Here is a 21,109-nt window from a genome sequence, read left to right on the forward strand (position 1 = left end):
TAAAAAAATCTTTAAAATCTCATCTTTTTAAAGATAAATTTTACTCGTTTAATCATTTACAGACTTTTAACTACCCCGTTCCCTTTTGTTTCTTTCCATTATTGTTTTTCCTCTAAAAAGAGTTGTAACTTTTCCCCCTTTCCTCCCAATTCAAGTTTGTCCTGTCTTTAAAAATTTCTTTGTTATTGGGTTTGTCCTTTTGTATTTTTACCTTCTTTTATATTTTTGTACATCGCTTTGCAGACTGATTTAGCGATTCATCAAATACCAATAAACTTGAACTTGAACTTTGCTTGTAGACCGTTCTGAGCTACTGGGAGGACGGGATAAAAATCTAAATAAATAACCTTGTGGTTTCTCTCTCTCTCTGAAGCTATTTTTGTGAGTTTCTCTTATCTCCTCCCTGTGAGTGTTTGGGTGTCACTCTGTTTGACACTTGGTATTTCTGTGTCTCTCTCTTTTCTCTTTACTGTGACCAGCAGGGTGTCATTCTGCCCATCTCTCTGGGTATTTCTGTGAGTCTCTGTTGTCTCCTCCATGTGACTGTTGGGGGTCTCTCTCTGATCATCTCTATGGGTATTTCTGTAAGTTCCTCTTATCACCTCCCTGTGACTTTCACTCTACCTGACACTCTGGTATTTCTGTGAATCTCTCTTATCTCCTCCCTGTGACTGTGAGGGTATCTCCGGGAATCTATCTCCTGCGTGTGACTGTCGGGGTGTCTCTCTGGGTATCTCCGTGAGTCTCTTATCTCTTCCCTGTGACTGCCAGCGTGTCTCTCTGGGTATCTCCGTGAATCTCTTATCTACTCCCTGTGACTGTTGGGGTGTCTCTATGACCTCCTCTCTGGGTATTTCTGTGATTGTCGGCGTGTCCCTCTTGGTATTTCTGAGTCATTCTTATTTCCTCCCTGCGACTGTCGGGGTATCTCTTTCACCTCCTCTCATGGTATTTTTGGGACTGTCAGGGTTTCTCTCTAATTCTCTGGGTATCTCTGTTAGTGTCTCATCTCCTTCCTTTGACTGTTGGGGGTGTCTCTAACTTCCTCTCATGGTATTTTTTTAATTGTCTCTCTAAGTCTCTGGGTATTTCTATGAATGTCTTATCTCCTCCCTGTGACAGTCAGGGGTGTCTCTTTGATCTCCTCTCATAGTATTTTGGTTACTGTTGGGGTTTCTCTCTGATTAACTCTCAGGGTATCTCATCTCCTTGCTGTGACAGGGTGTTTTTCTGGGTATCTTGGTGAGTCTCTCATCTCCTCCCTGTGACAGTCAGGGTGTCTCTCTGGGTATCTCTGTGAGTCTCTCTTATCTCCTTCCTGTGACATGGTGTCTCTGTGGGTCTCTCATCTCCCTGTGACTGTCCGGTTGTCTCTCTGACCTCTTCTATGGGTATTTCTATGATTGTCGGTGTGTCCCTCAGATATTTACGAGAGTCTCTTTAATCTCCTCCCTCTGATTGTCAGGGTGTCTCATTGACCTCCTCTCATGGTATTTTTGTTACTGTCGGGGTTTATCTCTGAGTATCTCCATGAATCTCTTATCTCCTCCCTGTGACTGTCAGGGTGTCTCTCTGACCTGTTCTCTGGGTATTTCTGTGATTGTCGGTGTGTCCCTCAGGTATTTCCAAGTCTCTCTTATCTCCTCTCTCTGACTGTCAGGGTGTCTCTGGGTATTTCGGAGAGTCTCTCTTTTCTCCTCCCTGTGACTGTCAGGGTGTCTCTCTGGGTATCTCCGTGAGTCTCTCATCTCGTCTCTGTGACATTCAGGGTGTGTTTCTGGGTATTTCCGTGAGTCTCTCATCTCCTCCCTGTGACTGTCAGGCTGTCTCTCTGAGTGTTTCAGTGAGTCTCTCATCTCATCTCTGTGACATTCAGGGTGTCTCTCTGGGTATCTCCGTGAGTCTCTCATCTACTCCCTGTGCCTGTCAGGGTGTCTCTCTGGGTAATTACGCGAGTCTCTCATCTCATCTCTGTGACATTCAGGGTGTCTCTCTGGGTACTTCCGTGAGTCTCTCATTTCCTCCCTGTTACTGTCAGGCTGTCTCTCTGTGTATCTCCGTGAGTCTCTCATCTCCTCCCTGTGACTGTCAAGCTGTCTCTCTGGAGGACTCCGCGAGTCTCTCATCTCATCTCTGTAATATTCAGGGTGTCTCTCTGGGTATCTCCATGAGTCTCTCATCTCATTTCTGTGACATTCAGGGTATCTCTCTGGGTATTTCTGAGAGTCTCTCATCTCCTCCCTGTGCCTGTCAGGCTGTCTGTCTGGGTATTTCAGCGAGTCTCTCATCTCCTCCCTGTTACTGTCAGGCTGTCTCTCTGTGTATCTCCGTGAGTCTCTCATCTCCTCCCTGTGACTGTCAAGCTGTCTCTCTGGAGAACTCCGCGAGTCTCTCATCTCATCTCTGTGATATTCAGGGTGTCTCTCTGTGTATTTCTGAGAGTCTCTCATCTCCTCCCTGAGCCTGTCAGGGTGTCTCTCTGGGTAATTACGCGAGTCTCTCATCTCATCTCTGTGACATTCAGGGTGTCTCTCTGGGTACTTCCGTGAGTCTCTCATTTCCTCCCTGTTACTGTCAGGCTGTCTCTCTGTGTATCTCCGTGAGTCTCTCATCTCCTCCCTGTGACTGTCAAGCTGTCTCTCTGGAGGACTCTGCGAGTCTCTCATCTCATCTCTGTGATATTCAGGGTGTCTCTCTGGGTATTTCTGAGAGTCTCTCATCTCTTCCCTGAGCCTGTCAGGGTGTCTCTCTGGGTAATTACGCGAGTCTCTCATCTCATCTCTGTGACATTCAGGGTGTCTCTCTGGGTACTCAAGTGAGTCTCTCATTTCCTCCCTGTTACTGTCAGGCTGTCTCTCTGTGTATCTCCGTGAGTCTCTCATCTCCTCCCTGTGACTGTCAAGCTGTCTCTCTGGAGGACTCCGCGAGTCTCTCATCTCATCTCTGTGATATTCAGGGTGTCTCTCTGGGTATTTCTGAGAGTCTCTCATCTCCTCCCTGAGCCTGTCAGGGTGTTTCTCTGGGTAACTCCGTGAGTGTCTCATCTCCTCCCTGTGACTGTCAGTCTCTCTCTGGGTATTTCCAAGAGTCTCTGTGACATTCAGGGTGTCTCTCAGCGACCGTCCTCGTCACTTTCGCGTTGAAAGCGGGTAAACACTGAAGTTGAGATGACGTCAGCTTCTCCTTGGCGCGTAAGAAGGCGGCTGGCGGTTGGTTGCCGGGTTGTCGGCGCTCCGCCAATGGGCGTTGTGCTCGGGCCGGGGTGGCGTGTGACGTCGGCGGCCGCTGTCTCGTTTATTTTGCTCCGGTGCCCGCGGCCGCCATTAAAGGAAAGCGGAGCGGGCCGGGGAAATGGCCGGGCGGCGGCGGATTTCTGCGTTGTGAAGGGGGAGCGGCGGCCACTGCTGCAGGTACTGGGCACGAGGGACCTGCTCGCTGGCACGAATTGCTCTCCCCTCTCTCCAGGCCTCCTCCGATTTCAATCCCTCTCTCTTCCCTGTGACCTTAATCCCTTGGCCCCAGCCTTCTTCCTCTCTTCCTACTCCTTGCCTATGCCCCTGTCTTATCCCTCGCTCCATTCCTCCACTGATTTTAATCTCTTCTCCTCCCGATCCCGGCGACCTTTCTCGCCCCCCCCCCCCCGTCTTATTTCTCCTCTCTATTCATTTTAATATAACCCTTGCTTTATCCTTCGTCCCTTTCCTGCGACCTTAATATCTCCCCCAATCTTAACTGCCCCCCCCAATTCTTCCACAGATTTTTCATCTTTCTTCATGTGTCCATCACTTGAATCTTTTCCTCTCTCTTCTCCTTCTCTTTCTCTCCATTCCTGGGACCTTAATGCCTCTGCCCCGCTGATTTTAATCCCCCCACTCCTTTATCCTTCGCCCTATCCCCTTGACCTTAATATTTCTTACTGCCAGTTGTCCCCAGTCTTATCCCTCTCTCCATTCCTCCACTGATTTTTATTTTTTGCTCATAGGAGAGGAGATCGGTGACAGGTCAAATGTGCGCAAGATAACAATCATAATAGTTCCCCTTCCCCACTGTCATTTCTCTCTTCACAGACACTATTCTTTACCCAGTTGGTCCTTCCTTAACCGTTATCCTTCTCCTCATCTTTTCATAGAAACATGATAGCAAGACCAAATGGCCCATCCAGTCTGTCCTTCAGCAGCATCCACTATCTCCTCTTCTTAGATGCCACATGCCTATTCCAGACTTTCTTGAATTCAGACACAGTCTCTTTCTCCACCACCTCTTCTGGGTGACTATTCTATGCATCTACCACCCTTTCTGTAAAAAAATATTTCCTGTAGATTACTCCTGAGTTTATCACCTTTTAACATCATCCTCTCATTCCAGAGCTTCCTTTCAAATGAAAGAGACTCGACTCGTGCACATTTACACCACGTAGATCTTTAAATATCTCTATCATATCTCTCCTCTTCCGCCTTTCCTCCAAAGTATAAACATTGAGATCTTTAAGTCTGTCCCCTTACACCATATGACGAAGACCACACACCATTTTAGTAGCCTTCCTGTGGACCGACTCCATCCTTTTTATAGCTTTTTGAAGGTGCAGCCTCCAAAATTAGACACAATTTTCTAAATGTCTCACCAGAGTCTTATGTAGGGGCATCAATACCGCCTTTTAACTACTGACCATATCTCTCCCTATGCACTCTAGCATCCTTCTAGCTTTGACTGTCACCTTTTCAACCTGTTTGGCCACCTTAAGATCATCAAATACTATCACACCCAAGCCCCGTTCCTCTCTCGTGCACAAAAGTTCTTCACTACCTAAATTATTCTATTCTCTATAACATTTATAGTCCACTCTTGTGGCCTCTTTTACAAAGCCGCACTAGCGGCTGCGCTGTGCTAACGACCCCGAAGCCCATAGAGATTTAAAGGGCTTTGGGGCTGTTGCTGCGCAGCAGCCGCTAGCGTGGCTTTGTAAAAGAGGCCATTAATCTCCAATCAGATTCTAGGCAGATAACAATATTTAAAAGGGATAGGGACTTGAATACCAACTTTTTTTAGTTACACAACTACGTTTAAAACAGTTTACATATTGGTACTCGAGCATTTTCCCTATCTGTCCTGATGGGCTTACAATCTATCTAATGTACCTGTGATAGTGGAGGATTAAGTGACTTGCCCAGGGTCACAAGGAGCAGTGTGAGACTTGAACCCACAATCTCAGGGTGCTGAGGCTTTAGCTTTAACCACTGCACCACAAAAAGCTACATCTGGACAGATAACAATATTTAAAAATAATACATCAAAATTCTCAGCAAATTTACAATAAATCAATAAAAATTATAAATTTTAAAAGTTTTCAAAAGATATGATAGGAAGAAACTTTCCATAATTCAGTAGGAAGATCGTTCTAAAGTTTGGTTCCTACACATTCAAAAGATTTACTCATCAAAGACTTTAAACGAATATACAGTATTTACTTGTTGAATAACTGAGCTTCAAAGAATGCTGGAAATGAGAAGCAATCCTACTTACTGGAAAGGATAAATATCTTAATAAACAGTCAGGTCCCCTACCATATAACATTTTATATATCGATGTAACTGCTTTAAAATGTACCGTATTTTTCGCTCCATAGGTCGCACTTTTTCCCCCCAAAAAAGTGGGTGGAAAAAAGGTGCTTCATATGGAGTGAATACACCCCCCCCTGTGGCTGTTACCATGTTTTGACCGCCACAGGATGCTGCTGCTCCTGGGCTCTGCTCCTGCCTCTGCTCGCATAAGTAGAGAAAAGGCCAGGCGGATGCAGCGATTAAACGCCGCCGGCCCAGAAGCCTTATCCCCGACTTAAATTCTGATGTCGGACTGAAGGTCCGGACCAGTGAATGGCTGGCCCGGACCTTCAGTCCGACGTCGGAATTCACATCAGGGGTAAGACTTCTGGGCCGGTGGCGCGTGCAATTGCTGCACCTGCCTGGCCTTTATCAAGTTTATTATTAGTTTATTAAAAGATTTTTTAGACCGCCTATTCAAATTTCTAAGCGGTTTACAATATAAAATTACATAAAAACTGATTATAAAAGTACATAAAAACACGTAAAATGGGGGGGTACAAATAACAACCAAACGTAACAAACAATTTTGATCTGAACATGGATAGTGGGGAAGAACGAGGATAGTGGGGAAGAACTACAATAATTATAGAAAAGATAAAACATAAAAGGGTAAAACAATAGGTTAGGATTAAAACGGCAGTAGTTTAAATTATAAGATTTAGATTTAGCCCTTAGAAAGACAATTGTTAACAAATGGCGTCTTGAAACAAAAATGTCTTTAGTTTAGCTTTAAATTGTTTTATATCGGATTCATAGCGCAGATAATTAGGCAACAAGTTCCATAGAGTGGGGGCAGTAACGGCAAAATTATTAGAACGTAATGTATTAATCGATTTTAAAGAGGGTACAACTAAGAGATTCTGAGAAGTTGAACGAAGAGTTTTTGATGTGTTATATGGAATTAAGAGTTTGTTGATAAAATCTGGTTGATTATTTAGTTTCGTTGTGAGTGTTAGAAGTAAAATTTTGTAACTAATTCTGTGTTCTACTGGTTACCAATGTGCGTTAAACAAAAGGGGAGAAATGTGATCATATTTTTTTGCACCGCAAATGATCTTAATAGCCGTGTTTTGCACAATCTGAAGCCGTCTTATTTCTTTTTTTGTGATGCCCTTGTAGAGGGCGTTACAGTAATCTATGCAGGAAATTACCAAGGAGTGAATTAATGTATTAAGGGAGGCCGGTTCTAGTAACTTGGCGAGAGAACGTATCGTTCTTAGTCGATAGAAGTATTTCTGAACAACTGTACTAATATGAGGATTAGCTCCGTGCCGGCTCCCTCGATCCGCTGTTGAGTCAGGAGTCCAAACCCCCCGCTGCTGCTGCTTTGTTGATGTATCCTCACAGCGGCAGCAGCGGGAAGTAATTGAATTCAGTGGGCGGGCTTGGGGGTGGCAGAAGAGGTCAAAGGCTGGAAGGTAGCAAGGGAAACAGGAGGGAGGGAGGAAGGAATACCGATAATTGTTGGGCCTGAGTTGGTGGGGTTGGGGGAGAGAAAGAGGACAAAGGCTGGAAAGCAGTGAAGGAAACATAGGAGGGAGGGAGGAAGGGATACCGGTAATTGTTGGGCCTGAGTGGGGGGGAAAAGAGGACAAAGGCTGGAAGGCTGTGAGGGGAACATAGAAGGAAGAGAGGAAGGTATATCAGTGACAGAAATAAGAACTCAGGCGGGATAGTACGTCTTAGGAAACCAGACGGAGACTATGTAGAAGCGGACTCGGAAAAAGCCCAACTGTTAAATGAATACTTCTGCTCAGTCTTCACCCGTGAGGCGCCAGGACTCGGCCCTCAGCTACAGACAAGGGTTGACGCAGATGACCCGTTTAGTAATTTCGAGTTTACACCCAGCGGTGTTTACTGCGAGCTGTCAAAGCTTAAGGTTAACAAGGCAATGGGGCCTGACAACCTACACCCCAGGGTGCTCAGGGAGTTGTGTGATGTCTTGGCGGAACCGCTATCTGCGCTCTTCAATCTCTCCCTTAGTACGGGTAACGTCCCGTTGGACTGGAAGACGGCTAACGTCATTCCACTCCACAAGAAAGGCTCCAAGATGGAGACAGCAAACTACAGACCGGTGAGTCTCACATCAATAGTGTGCAAACTAATGGAAACTCTAATCAAACGCCAATTGGATACGATCCTGAACGAGGAGAATCTATGGGATCCCTGTCAACATGGATTTACTAAGGGGGGATCCTGCAAATCCAACCTGATCAGCTTCTTTGACTGGGTGATGAGGAAGCTGGATGTTGGGGAGTCCCTGGACATCATATACCTGGACTTCAGTAAAGCATTCGATAGCGTACCACACCGAAGGTTGCTGAGCAAGATGAGTTCTATAGGATTGGTCGACATATTGACGAAATGGGTTGGGGACTGGCTTGGAGGTAGGCTTCAGAGGGTAGTGGTGAACAGCACCCCCTCCGAAATGACGGAGGTAATCAGTGGAGTGCTGCAGGGCTCGGTCCTGAGCCCGATCCTATTCAACATCTTTATGTGTAAATCATGTTTATTAAACCAGTGAAAAATCACACAGCATACAGAAAGTCGTAACTGTTTTCACAATACCACTACAAACCCCTATCCCCCCCACCCACCCCTCCCGGGCAGCAGCAGCGGTGACATATTCCCAATGAGAAACACAAGCAATATATGGACAGTGAGTAAATCAAGTATCCCAGAGTTGTCTGTGAACAAAAGAAGCAAAGGTCAAACTAAAAGAATACCAACATTGACGAAATAATCGACCTGCCTTAGCAGACATGTCCACTATGTCCTTACGTTCCAGCAACATTTGCTGCAACATCAATGCTCTCCACTGCTGGATAGAAGGAGGTTGAGATGAGAGCCACTGCAACAGAACACATTTCCTACCCAGTAATATGGTTCTCTTGAGGAAGGCCGCACAGCCTGGTCTGGGTGGATGAAAACGAATCTGTAAAGTGATGAGAAAACTTGGATGCAATCTCCAGGAACAACCCCAAATCTGAGCCACAGCAGACACCAGTTGTAACCAAAAGACGGACACCAGTGGGCAAGTCCAAAACATATGTCCAAAAGATGCCATAGGTTGCTTACATTTGCCACAGCCATGGTCCGTACTAATCCCCATCACATGAGCTCTCTTAGGTGGATAAAAGGCTCGCAGGAGAAACTTATAATTACGCTCCTTCTCCACCGACGATAAACGCAAAGCATTCCCCAGGCGAATTCCTTTACGGATCATATCTTCAGAGATAGGCACCTGTAGGTCGACCGACCATTTCCGGGCCAAAGTAGAAAAGTCTATTTCTCCCAAAAGGTTTTGTAACAACCCATGATAGATTTTCAACGGTATGGGTTCCTGTGCTGTAAGTCCAAGAACTTCTTGTAGTCTAGTTTGAACATCCTCTCTCAGCACCACCGGAGTCAAGATCCGCAAGTAATGCTGAAGTTGCCTGTACGCAAACCAATCTGCAGCGGTGAGATGAAACTGTGCTTGTAGTTCAGCAAAGGGAACAGGAAATCCCGTGTGAAGTACCGCTTGTGAAATGTATTGAAGCCCCACTGAAATCCAATGGCGAAAGGGCCCAGAGTCCAAGCCAGGTAAGAATTCTCCATTACCAGCAATGGGTAAGTATGGCGTTACCCTGGATGAGATCTTCAACATCTTACACAGCAATTTCCAAGCCCTGCGCATGGCAGGTAAAAGGGGATGTGAGTGAAGCAGAGGCAAGTCCGGCAAATGGAGAGCATGTAATAAGTAGCTAAAATGGTATGGTCTAAAATGAAAACATTCAATCTCAGGTAAAGAAAAACAATTAGTATTACAAAACCAATCATGTATATGTCGTAACTGACATGCAAGATTAAATCTAGAAACACTCAAAAGACCCAACCCCCCTTGCGTACGTGGTAACTGCAACTTAAATAAAGAAATCCTAGCCCGCTTCCCCTGCCATAAATATGCAGAAAGATGTGAATTATGTTGAGATAAATGAGTGGGAGTCAACATTATAGGAAGCATTTGCAGTATATAAAGCCATTGAGGTAGTATCATCATATTATAAAGGGCAATGCGACCAGAAAGGGACAGGGGGAATCTCCGCCAATTAGAAAGAGTAGTCGCTGTACGGTGGAGTAAAGGTAAAACATTTGCAGTGTAGAGCCGGCCCAGATTCTGAGGGATAACCACCCCTAAATAAAGCAAGTAAGAGGAGGCCCACTGTACAGGAAAATCCCCCAGCCAATTCTGACGTACCTCATACGAAGTCGGTAGTGTCAAAGATTTCTGCTTATTAAGAACTAAACCCGAGTATAGATGGAACTCGTCTAGAAGGTCCAAGGCTCGGGACAGGGACCGGCGAGGGTTACCCAAAGTTAGTAAAAGATCGTCCGCAAATGCCAGTACCCGCAACTGAGAAGAACCTTCCGGCAATCCCACAATCTCATCATCTCTCTGAAGGGTGCGTAACAATGGGTCCAAATACAACAGAAAAAGTAAGGGGGATAGCAGGCATCCCTGTCGTGTTCCCCTGCCCACGGGAAAAGCGGGAGATCTCACCCCATTAACCAATACCGAGGCAGTGGGTCCCGAGTAAAGTGTACGAATTAAAGCCAAATAACTATCTGGAAGCCCTATATGCTGTAATACCTGAAACAAATAATGCCAATGAACCTTGTCAAAAGCTTTTGCCGCGTCCAACCCAACTAATAAACCAGGATATTGAGTCTGCTGTGCCCGGGAAAATGCCATCAACACTCTTCGAACATTAAGTACAGAATGCCGCGTCCGAACAAAGCCCACCTGCTCGGGCACAATAATGGTGGGCAACAAGGGCGCCAGCCTGTCCGCCAACACACGAGCCAAAATTTTTATATCCACATTCAGTAAGGATATCGGCCGATAAGATTCGATGTCAGTGGGCGATTTAGATGGTTTCGGAATCAAGGTAATCAGGGCATCATTCGCATAGCGGGGGAATGCACCGCGGGTCTGAACTGCCGTATAGTAATCCAGGAGGGGCCCCCCTATGACGGAAGATAAGATCTTAAAAAACTCCGGAGAATAACCATCCGGCCCAGGGGCTGTACAGGACTTCAAGTTCTGTATCGCCTGTAACACCTCTTGTAATTGCAAAGGCCTATCTAAACGGGATACCTGGGCTGTCGATAATCAGGGCATCCCCGCATCCTCTAAATAGTCCACATCAGGACCCATATAAGGACCCGGTGAAGCATAAAAAGCCTCAAAATAATTTTTAAAACATTCCGCAATATCCACCGCAGAAGTCAATATCTTTCCCGAATTCTCTCGTATCATAGGAATATATCTAGATCCCGTCCAGCTCTTAGTTACAGACACTAACAATTTCCCCGCCTTATTACCAAATTTGTAAAATCGAAACTTCCTATAAAATAGCAATTTTTTTGTACGTTCATATATAAGGGAATTTAACTCGGCCAAAACCGTTTTATACATGTCTTTAGCAGCCACTGATGGGGAGTTCAACAAATCACGTTTTAACTGCATCGATTGACGTTCAAGTTGTACTATACGATGCGCTATGCGTCTGGTCCTAGAAGCAACATAAGCAATAATATCCCCGCGTAACACTGCTTTTGCTGTGTCCCAAAATAGTATAGGTTGATCTGTATGTTGTGCATTAAAAGAACAATAAGCATCCCATTTATTCAATAAAAATTCCTGAAAATGTACGTCCTCATGCAGATACGCGGGAAATCTCCATCCTGTCCCCGGGCTTACAGGACCCCCCACTGCAACATCTAACCAGATCATATGATGGTCCGATACCTCAAGAGGGCCTATGGTCGCCTCCGAGACCCGAGCAAATATCGTCTCAGATACTAACGTATAATCAATTCTGGAGAAAGAGCCATGAGCCCTAGACTGGTGCGTGTAATCTCTCTCAGTGGGGTGGAGTAACCTCCAAGGATCCACCAGCCCCAGGGCTCGACAAAGATAGGGAATACCCTTAGTTTGTTTCACAGACGCCACCCCGGATCCCCCAGAACGGTCCATGCCCGAATCCAATACTTGATTCAAATCACCCACTAGAATTAGGGGACAATCCGAGTCCTGTAGGCAGATATTAACCAAGTTCTGAAAAAATGAATGCTGATAGCCATTAGGGCCATAACCCACTAATAACCTAAAGGGCCCCCCCGGTCCGTCCACCTTCACCAAGAGATAGCGGCCCTGTGGGTCACGCCTCAGAACCTGGACCGAACACTGCAGACCCTTACAGATTAAGATGGCCACCCCCGCCCTCCTTCCCGGGGAAGAAGCGAAATGTAAATCCCCAACCCAACCTCGTCACAATTTCTGGTGTTCTAAATCCGTAAGTCTAGTCTCCTGTAAGCAAGCTATATCAGCCGAATGATGTTTCAATTGGGACAAGATTTTTGTGCGTTTAGCAGGGGATGTAATTCCCGATACATTCCAGGAGAGTATACGTAGCTTCCGGTCACCCATAGGGACCCCTACCATTCACACCACAGCAATTAAACTCTCCAGTAAACAATGTCCCAGGGCGCCCAGCCTCACCCCAAGACTCCACATACATACTCCATACAAACAATGTAACCAACCTCAAAAAAATGAACCCCAGACAACCCCTAAAGAAAAACACATACTGCCCCAATAATGCCACTGTTGCCACTCAGGCACCCCCCGTCCCCCCAATTCCCCCAAACAGCCCCAAAATTCCCCCACATGTGGGAGCAAAAAGGTCACTTAAGACGCCTCGTCCAGGGCCACCCTGACCCACGAAAATATCAAGCCCCTAAGAGCCCATAAGACATTTTCCCCCTGTAAGTAGAAAACAACAATATACAGGTATCAGGATCAAGCCTCATAAAATAGGTAAAGTCTGCTTAATCAGTCCTCTCCCGGATTGGGTTTACCAAGAAGCTGGATAAAGTCAGCCGCCGCTTCAGGAGATTGAAAGGATTTCCAAACTCCATTACGTTGGATCCGCAATAGAGCTGGGTAGTTGAATTGAAATCTTTGCTTGAGCTCAGATAGTTGCGCACAAAGAGGGTAAAAGGGCCTCCTCCTCTCCTGCAGAGCCATAGAAAAATCCTGGCTAATGCGAATCAATGAGCCATTATATTTCAAAGCATCCTTCTTAACTCTATATTGTTGTAAGATCTCCACTTTATGCCTGAAATTTAAGAGTTTTAAAATGACCACCCGTGGTTGTGTTTCCAGGCCAGGGCGAGGGCCCAAACGATGTGCCCGTTCTATGCGCAGGGGCCCCATAGAAGAAGGGAGCGGCAATTCCTCTCGTAGCCAACGCTCCAGCACCTCCAGCAATAAACGGTCTGTTATCGTTTCCGGGACGCCCATCAAGTGCAGGTTCGAGCGACGAGAATGGTTTTCCAAATCATCCAACTTGTCAGCTTGAGCTCGAACCTGCGCTTGTAATGCAGTTATATCAGCACCCTGGGTCGTGCTTGCATCCTCCAACGTGGAGACTCGTTGTTCTAGTTCAGTCGTGCGCGCCGCCGCCGCCGCTAACAACGTCTCAATGTTAGTAATTTGTGCCGTTAGCACTTCTAGTTTAGGTCCCAGTACCTGGGCGAGGGCGTCTTTGATGTCGCTCAGTGCGGTCTCAGTTAAGTGCGAGACCGCCGCCGCGGGGCTCGTCGCCATTTTGAGATCACCAGGCCGCGCCCGCTCTCGCTCCTTACGCGCCGGTTTTGCCTGCATGAGATCCCGGGACCGGGTGATATATCTGTCCATGCAAGTGAAGAGTCCCAATCGGCAGTGAGCCCGCTAAAAAGGTGGGTTAAATGTCAACAATCGGCACAAACTCTGCAGGGCAGCCCCGGAGCGAGCAAGGAGACATCCTCACACGCTCATGACATCACGTGACCATCATTCAACATCTTTATAAGAGACTTGGCAGAAGGGCTGCGAGGTAAAATAACATTATTCACTGATGACGCCAAACTAAGCAATGTAGTGGGCAAAAACACAACAGACATAAATTCAATGTCCGACAACATGATGCACGACCTACTCCTACTGGAGCGCTGGTCTAGGTCCTGGCAACTTCAATGCCAAAAAATGCAAAGTCATGCACCTGGGCAGCCAAAATCCATGCAAGACTTACACCCTTAATGGCGAGATCCTAACAAAAACTGAAGCAGAACGAGACTTAGGGGTGATCGTCAGTGAGAACATGAAGACTGCCAATCAAGTGGAGCAAGCTTCATCCAAGGCAAGGCAAATCATAGGTTGCATACGCAGGAGTTTCGTCAGCTGTAAGCCTGAAGTCATTATGCCATTGTATAGATCCATGGTGAGGCCCCACCTGGAATACTGTGTGCAATTCTGGAGGCCGCATTACCGTAAGATTGTGCTGAGACTGGAGTCGGTCCAGAGAATGGCCACCCGGATGGTCTCGGGACTCAAGGATCTCCCATACGAGGAACGGCTAGATAAGTTGCAGCTGTACTCACTCGAGGAACGCAGAGAGAGGGGTGACATGATCGAGACATTCAAGTATTTCACGGGCCGCATCGAGGTGGAAGAAGATATCTTCTTTTTCAAGGGTCCCGCGGCAACAAGGGGGCATCTGTGGAAAATCAGGGGTGGGAAACTGCACGGGGACACCAGGAAATTCTTTTTCACTGAAAGGGTGGTTGATCGCTGGAATAGTCTTCCACTTCAGGTTATTGAGGCCAGCAGCGTGCCTGATTTTAAGGCCAAATGGGATAGACATGTGGGATCTATTCACAGAGAAAGGTAGGGGAGGGTCATTGGGGTGGGCAGACTAGATGGGCCGTGGCCCTTATCTGCCGTCTATTTCTGTGTTTCTATTTGCCTATTTTTCTATAGTTGTTACTGAGGTGGCATTGCATATTGTAAAAAATCATCTACCTTGACATCTGTGCCCTGTCCCTGTCTACCACTAGACCACCAGAGGGGGGACAGGGTACAAAGCCTTGAAAGGAGGGAGGGCAGTGTGCAGAGCCTGGCAAGGAGTGTGGGGTTGGGTGTAGAGCCTGGCAGGGAGAATTTGGTTCAGAATGTTTTTTTTCTTGTCTTCCTCCTCTAAATTTAGAGTACGTCTTATGGAGCGAAAAATACGGTATTCTCTTCTCAATCATCAACCAATGCAGTTGGTTTAAAAATGGAGTCACCCGATCATATTTCTTAGCTTTGAATATCAGACGCGCCCTGTGTTCTCAAGCAATTGCAACCTATATTTCAACTTCAATGTAATACTACAATACAGTGAATTACGATAATCTAACCGGGGTAAAATTGCCCTGACTGTTGTTTGAAAACTATTAGTAGAAAGGATAGAACATATTTCACATAGTTGACGTAATTGGGGGAAAAAATCCCTCGTAATTCATTAACTTGGTTCTGAAAAATCAAACCACAATCCAGTATAATACCCCAACCCCTAGATTCTCCTTAACTTATAAGGATCTCACTGTTCTCTTTGGTTTTTGCAGCTTATAACCTTGCTTTTCTTAGCATTAAATGTTAACTGTCAAATTTCAGAACTTTCTTCAAGCTTCTCTAGATCCATCTTCACGTTATTCACACCATCAAGGGTGTCTATTGAGATAGAGATGAGATCTCTTGTTCTATTCCTCCCCCACTTTTATCCATCACCACATCACTTCACTGACTTTAATAAACATCCACATTCTCCACCTCTCTTCTCAGCTATCCCTTCCCCATATTATCCCTCTCTCCTTCACTAACTTTAACTCTTCCCTATCTCCATTTCCTTCATCCCTCACCCCAACTTTATACTCATTCTCACAATCTTTATTCCTCTCCACATCCCTTCCCATCCTTAAGACCTTGATACTTTTTCCCAGTCATTTCTTCTCCCATTCCTCCACCAAAGTTAATACCTTACCTTCCCCTCTCACTTTATCCATATCCTTATACTTTTTCCATTCTTCCATGGATCATAATCCCTGTTGCCAACTCTTCCCATCCCTATCCCTTGATACCTCTCCCTATTCCATCACTGGCCTTAATCCTTCTCCCTCCCTATGACCTTTGTATGTAGCCCCAAACCACACCACCTCCTTAATTATTTTGCACACTGTTTTTCTCTCCATCCTCTCACTGAAGTGAATCCCTCTTCCCATCCCCATGATCTTGATACCCCTCCTCCCCTCCCCATCCTAAGCTACACCCTAATCCCTAGACACAACTGTCCCTTGACCCTTCTTCAAACAGCCTGATTTTCCCAGTTTTGCGATGGAAACTTTTGGCCAATTTTGCTTTTAAACTTACATTCCAAAGCAGTATTTTATTTGTGATGCTGGAATTTTTCCATTGCAGTCAGTACTGTTAGTCCTCAATGTATTAGACAGGGCTGTTGACAATCTAACTCTAACCTTAGATCTCCCTCCTAAGAAGTTGATAGATCTATCTTACTAACTTATTTATTCAGTTTTCTATACTGTTCTCCCAGGGGAGCTCAGAATGGTTTGCATGAATTTATTCAGATACTCAAGCAGTATTTTATCCCGTCCTGGTTGGCTCACAGTCTTATCTAATGTACCTGGGGCAATAGGGGAGCAGGTGACTTGCCCAGGGTCATAAGGAGCAGCGTGGGCTTGTGACAGTTTTAGGGTACTGAGGCTGCAGCTCTAACCATGGTGCTACATTCTCATAGTATGGTAAAAGATAGCATGGCAAACATTGACAGAGATGGCAAAACACAGCTAACAAAGAATGGTAAAACATAATATGATAAAACGTGATATGGTGAGACTTATGAGGAATTTAGGAAACGTCTGAAAACACACCTGTTCCTAAAATATCTAGACAACTGATCCTCTCTTCTCTCTCCCCTCTACAGCGATTAACTTGTTCTATTGATCACTCTCTCCTCAAAAATGGATTTCCTATCCTATTAACCCTCTTTCTTCCTCCCCTCTTAAAGTCAATCAATTTGTACCTTTGCTTAATCTTTGTAAACCGCTTAGAACTACACGGTATTGCGGTATATAAGCTGTTATTATTATTATTATAGCATGGTGAGTATAATACGGCAAAACAGCACAGCAAACATAATATTACAAAGCATGGTTAATGTACTATGACACGACTTGGCAAAATGACAAAACAGCATGGAAGTCATGGAACACCAAACATTGTGTGACAAAACATGGCATGAAAGATCGTGGCATGGCAGACATAGTGTGGCAGACACAGTATGGTAAATATGGCGTATAGCAGAGGTGCTCAAAAGGTCAATCGCGATTGACCAGTAGATCGCAAAGGCAACGCAAATCAATCGCGGAGCCCATCCTGGGCTCCACAATAGACTCGCATTGCCTTTGCGTTCTGTTCTTGCTTCCCCGACACCAGGCCCGGCATATACAAGCGCCGGGCCCACAGCCTTCCCCCCGGAACTTCATCTCCAACGTCAGAATTGACATCGGGGGGGGGGGGGAGGGAAGGCTATGAGCCTGGCGCTTGTATGCGCCTGGCCTGGCATCGGAGAAGCAGAGAGAAATCGGCGGTGGTGGCTTGGGAGCAGGGAGAGAGAAAGAAAGACAGAAAGAAAGAGGGGGTAGGGAGAGAGAAAGAAAGGAGGGGGCAGGGAGACAGTGAAAGAAAGAAAGAGGGAGGGGGAAATTTTGGGTTGGATAGTATTGCTTTATATTGAAGAGTACCAGTATGACTGTTTATGTTTTGGGGTGGGGATTTGACTATTTGGTGTATTTGCCATTGTGAAAATTCAATAAAACTTGTTAAAATAAAAATTAAAAAAAGAACGAAAGGGGAAGGGACAGGAAGAGAGAAAGAAAAAGTTGGACTCATGGAGGGACAGAGAGAGATGTTGGTTGGGGAATGGAATGAGGTCTAGAGGCAGAAAGTTGTGCATAAGGAATTGGTTATTGGATAGAATACAGAGGGTAGGGTTAAATGGTCATTTTTCTCAATGGAGGAGAGTAAACAATGGAGTGCGCAGGGGTCTGTACTGGGCCCAGTGCTATTTATTTAACTTATTTATAAATGATCTGGAAATTGGAACGACGAGTGAGGTGATTAAATTTGCAGATGACACTAAACTGTTCAAAGTTGTTAAAATGCATGCAGATTGTGAAAAATTGTAGGCGGACCTTAGGAAATAAGACTGGGCGTCCAAGAGGCAGATGAAATTTAATGTGGACAAATGCAAAGTGATGCACATTGGGAAGAATAACCTGAATCACAGTTACCAGATGCTAGGGTCCACCTTGGGGGTTAGCGCCCAAGAAATGAATCTGGGTATTATTTTAGACAATACGATGAAACCTTCCGCCCAATGTGCGACGGTGGCCAAAAAAGCAAACAGGATGCTGGGAATTATTAAAAAAGGGATGGTTAACAAGACTAAGAATGTCATAATGCCCCTGTATCGCTCCATGGTGCAACCTCATTTGGAGTATTGCGTTTAGTTCTGGTCTCCATATCTCAAGAAAGATATAGTGGCACTAGAAAAGGTTAAAAGAAGAGCGACCAAGATCGTAAAGGGGATGGAACTCCTCTCATATGAGGAAAGACTAAAATGATTAGAGCTCTTCAGCTTGGAAACGAGACGGCTGAGGGGAGATATGATTTAAGTCTACAAAATCCTGAGTGAAGTAGAACGGGTACAAGTGGATCAATTTTTCACTCCGTCAAAAATTACAAAGACTAGGGGATATTCGAAGTTACAGGGGAATACTTTTAAAACCAATAGGAGGAAATTTTTTTTCACTCAGAGAATAGTTAAGTTCTGGAATGCGTTGCCAGAGGATGTGGTAAGAGTGGATAGCGTAGCTGGTTTTAAGAAAGGTTTAGACAATTTCCTGGAGGAAAAGTTCATAGTCTGTTATTGAGAAAGATGTGGGGGAAGCCACTGCTTGAATGTAGCTACTTCTTGGGTTTTGGCCATGTTCTAGGGACCTGGATTGGCCACTGTGAGAACGGGTTAGTGTGCCATTGGTCTGACCTAGTAAGGCTATTCTTATGTTCTCATGTTTTTTGTACACCGCGCCTTCTTTCTGTCAAAGATGGTTTCGACATTTCAGGTCAACCAAGAAGTGTGGCCTCTCGCCTATCAGCTCACTAGCAAGAAGAGACAGGACAAAGTGTTGAAGTTTTTGGATGTCAGGACAGTTGTTCTTAATGTATTAATTAAAAGCAGAGCACATATCAAATTGCATCACCAAGGCACTAGATCCTAGCTTCATTGAGGGTCCCCTAGTCTTTAATTTTTGACAGAGTGAAAAATCGATCTACTTGTACCCGTTCTACTCCACTCAGGGTTTTGTAGACTTCAATCATATCTCCCCTCAGCCATCTCTTTTCCAAGCTGAAGAACCCTAACTTTTTTTTTGTCTTTCCTCATACAAGAGGTGTTCCATTCCCTTTATCATCTTGGTTGCTCTTCTTTGAACCTTTTCTGGCGCGACTATATCTTTCTTGAGATAAGGAGACCAGAATTGAATGCAATACTCCAGATGAGGTTGCACCATGGAGTGATACAGAGGCATTATAACATTCTTAGTCTTGTTAACCATCCCTTCCTTAGCGCCGTCAGCAGATGAATCCAGAGACTAGTGGGATAGCACACATCTACCAGCAGGTGGAGATAGAGAACTGATTCTCAGGTGTATATCTTAGATGGAGTCCCTCTTGCCAGCCAGCATGCTCTATCTCCAGCAGGTTGGATGATTGCTGTTCCGATAGTTCCTGGATCTCTGAGGCTCCTGTGTAGAAGGCTGTTGCTCCTGCTGCTTCGGCTCCATTTGAGCTTAGGGGTGTTGACAGGTTTCAGTTGGTCCCTTCCCCACCCTCACCGCCCGTGAAGATAGTTTCCTGGTCTGGAGGGCTTCTTTCCCATAAGAAGAAAAAAAAAGAAAACCTTGCTGTTTTGCTTTGGACCAAGTTTACCGGCACAGCGTTGGGGATTTGTGCTGGAGTTGGTCTTTCGGGACAGGAGCACATGAGTACCCCTGTGTTTCCTTACTGGGAGTTTTTGCACTGGAAAGTGTGCCTCCTCCCTGCGCCAGAGGCACTTGGAAAGAAGAAGGCAGAACTGGATTTACTGCGGCTTTGGAGGTGCGGCCGAGCACATTAGCTGCGGTGGCAGGGGACATTCTACTGCCAGGAGCAGCAGCACCAGAAGGACTTGTGGCCTTCGGTTTCCTTTCGCCGGAGTTTGTGCTTCTGCTGCACAAGGTGTTTTCGCAGTGCTGCTTTTTCTGCTCAGAAGACAAGCCAGGACGTAGGGAGAGGGTTTTGTGAGGGTGGCCTAGCCCAGGGGGTGGCTTTTCAGCCACAATTGGGTCTCAAAGGGGCCAAGAGGCGCAGGGTGACTGAGGCTGAGGTTTTGGCCTACCCAGAGAGCCCTCTAGCTGTGTTCAGTTCTGGGGGAGGAGGCCGGGGTGCTGGACATGGATATAGAAGAGGCTGGTAGGGATGATCCCTCAGCGCTATGCCTATTTCATAGGGAGGAACTGGCGGCCTTCATTTCTAAAGCTATTGAATGTCTGCACATTTCCCTGGCAGATACAGAAGGGGGGGGGGCGGTGTCCAATCCCCTTTGGTGGGCACTAGGCAGCCACCTAAGACTTTTCCTGTTCATGAGGCCATGCAGGAGTTGATTTCTGAGCAATGGACTACGCCTGAGTCTGGCCTCAAAGGTGGCACGGGCTATGCGTTCATTGTAACCAGTGGTGCTTGAGGAGCAGGATAAGTTTAAGCTTCCTAAGGTAGACGCCTTAGTAGCAGCAGTTACTAGGAAGACTACTCTTCCGATTGAGGGAGGTGTTAATCTGAAAGACCCTCAGGATAGGAAGATAAGAGTCCTTCTTTAAGGTCTTCATTTGATGTGGCAGCCCTGATTCTGCAAGGGGCGATCTGCAGTTCTTATGCAGCATGTGCCTGTCTTCAGTGGATCTAGCTATTTACTGATGGGGTGGTGGAGGCCGGTGGGGCTCTGCCCCCAGATTTTCCAGATGTGAAATAAAGGCTAGTGTATCTGGTGGATGCCTTGTATGATATGATTAGAGCTTCAGCTAAGCAGATAGCTCTGGCAGTAGTTTCTAGGCTGCACCTATGGCTGCGGCATTGGGCAGCGAAAGCCGCCTCCAAATTGCGCCTGGTGCGTCTTCTCTTTAGGGACCAGGTTGCTGTTTGGGGATGATTTGGAAAAACTGGTGAAGGAATTTGGAGACTTAAGTCTCAAAGGTTGCCAGAGGATAGGTCCAGAGGGGCACATAGGTCTCCCTTATCTAGACTGCGTTTTCGGGATACCAGGAGGTATAGCCTGGAGAAATCAGCATATAGGGCCTCCTATTCAGCAGCTTATAGTGCCAGGTCCAGGGTTATGCAGCGGCGACATTCTCGCCCTGCCAAATCCTCGGCCTTGAGGGAGGATCCTCCTCAGTCCTCACACCCTCCACAATGACAGAGTTTTGGCTCCTTCCGTCAAGTGAATGAGAGGGTATCTGGCCTCATTACTGGCGGAATGGGCCAAGCTTCC

At 46.1% G+C, this 21,109-nt stretch overlaps 1 protein-coding gene across 2 annotated transcripts in view; it reads left to right on the forward strand.

The window, feature by feature from the left end:
- Positions 1–3,235: 3,235 nt before the first annotated feature.
- Positions 3,236–21,109, forward strand: part of ZRANB1 (zinc finger RANBP2-type containing 1) — a 333,688-nt gene continuing 315,814 nt past the window's right edge. For both annotated transcript variants that reach the window (XM_033941145.1, XM_033941144.1), the window contains exon 1: positions 3,236–3,410. The gene's annotated coding sequence lies outside the window, so the exon portion shown is untranslated. The remainder of the gene's footprint in view (positions 3,411–21,109) is intronic.

The sequence above is a fragment of the Geotrypetes seraphini genome, chromosome 4 (genome assembly GCF_902459505.1).
Source record: "Geotrypetes seraphini chromosome 4, aGeoSer1.1, whole genome shotgun sequence".
Lineage (NCBI taxonomy): Eukaryota > Metazoa > Chordata > Amphibia > Gymnophiona > Dermophiidae > Geotrypetes > Geotrypetes seraphini.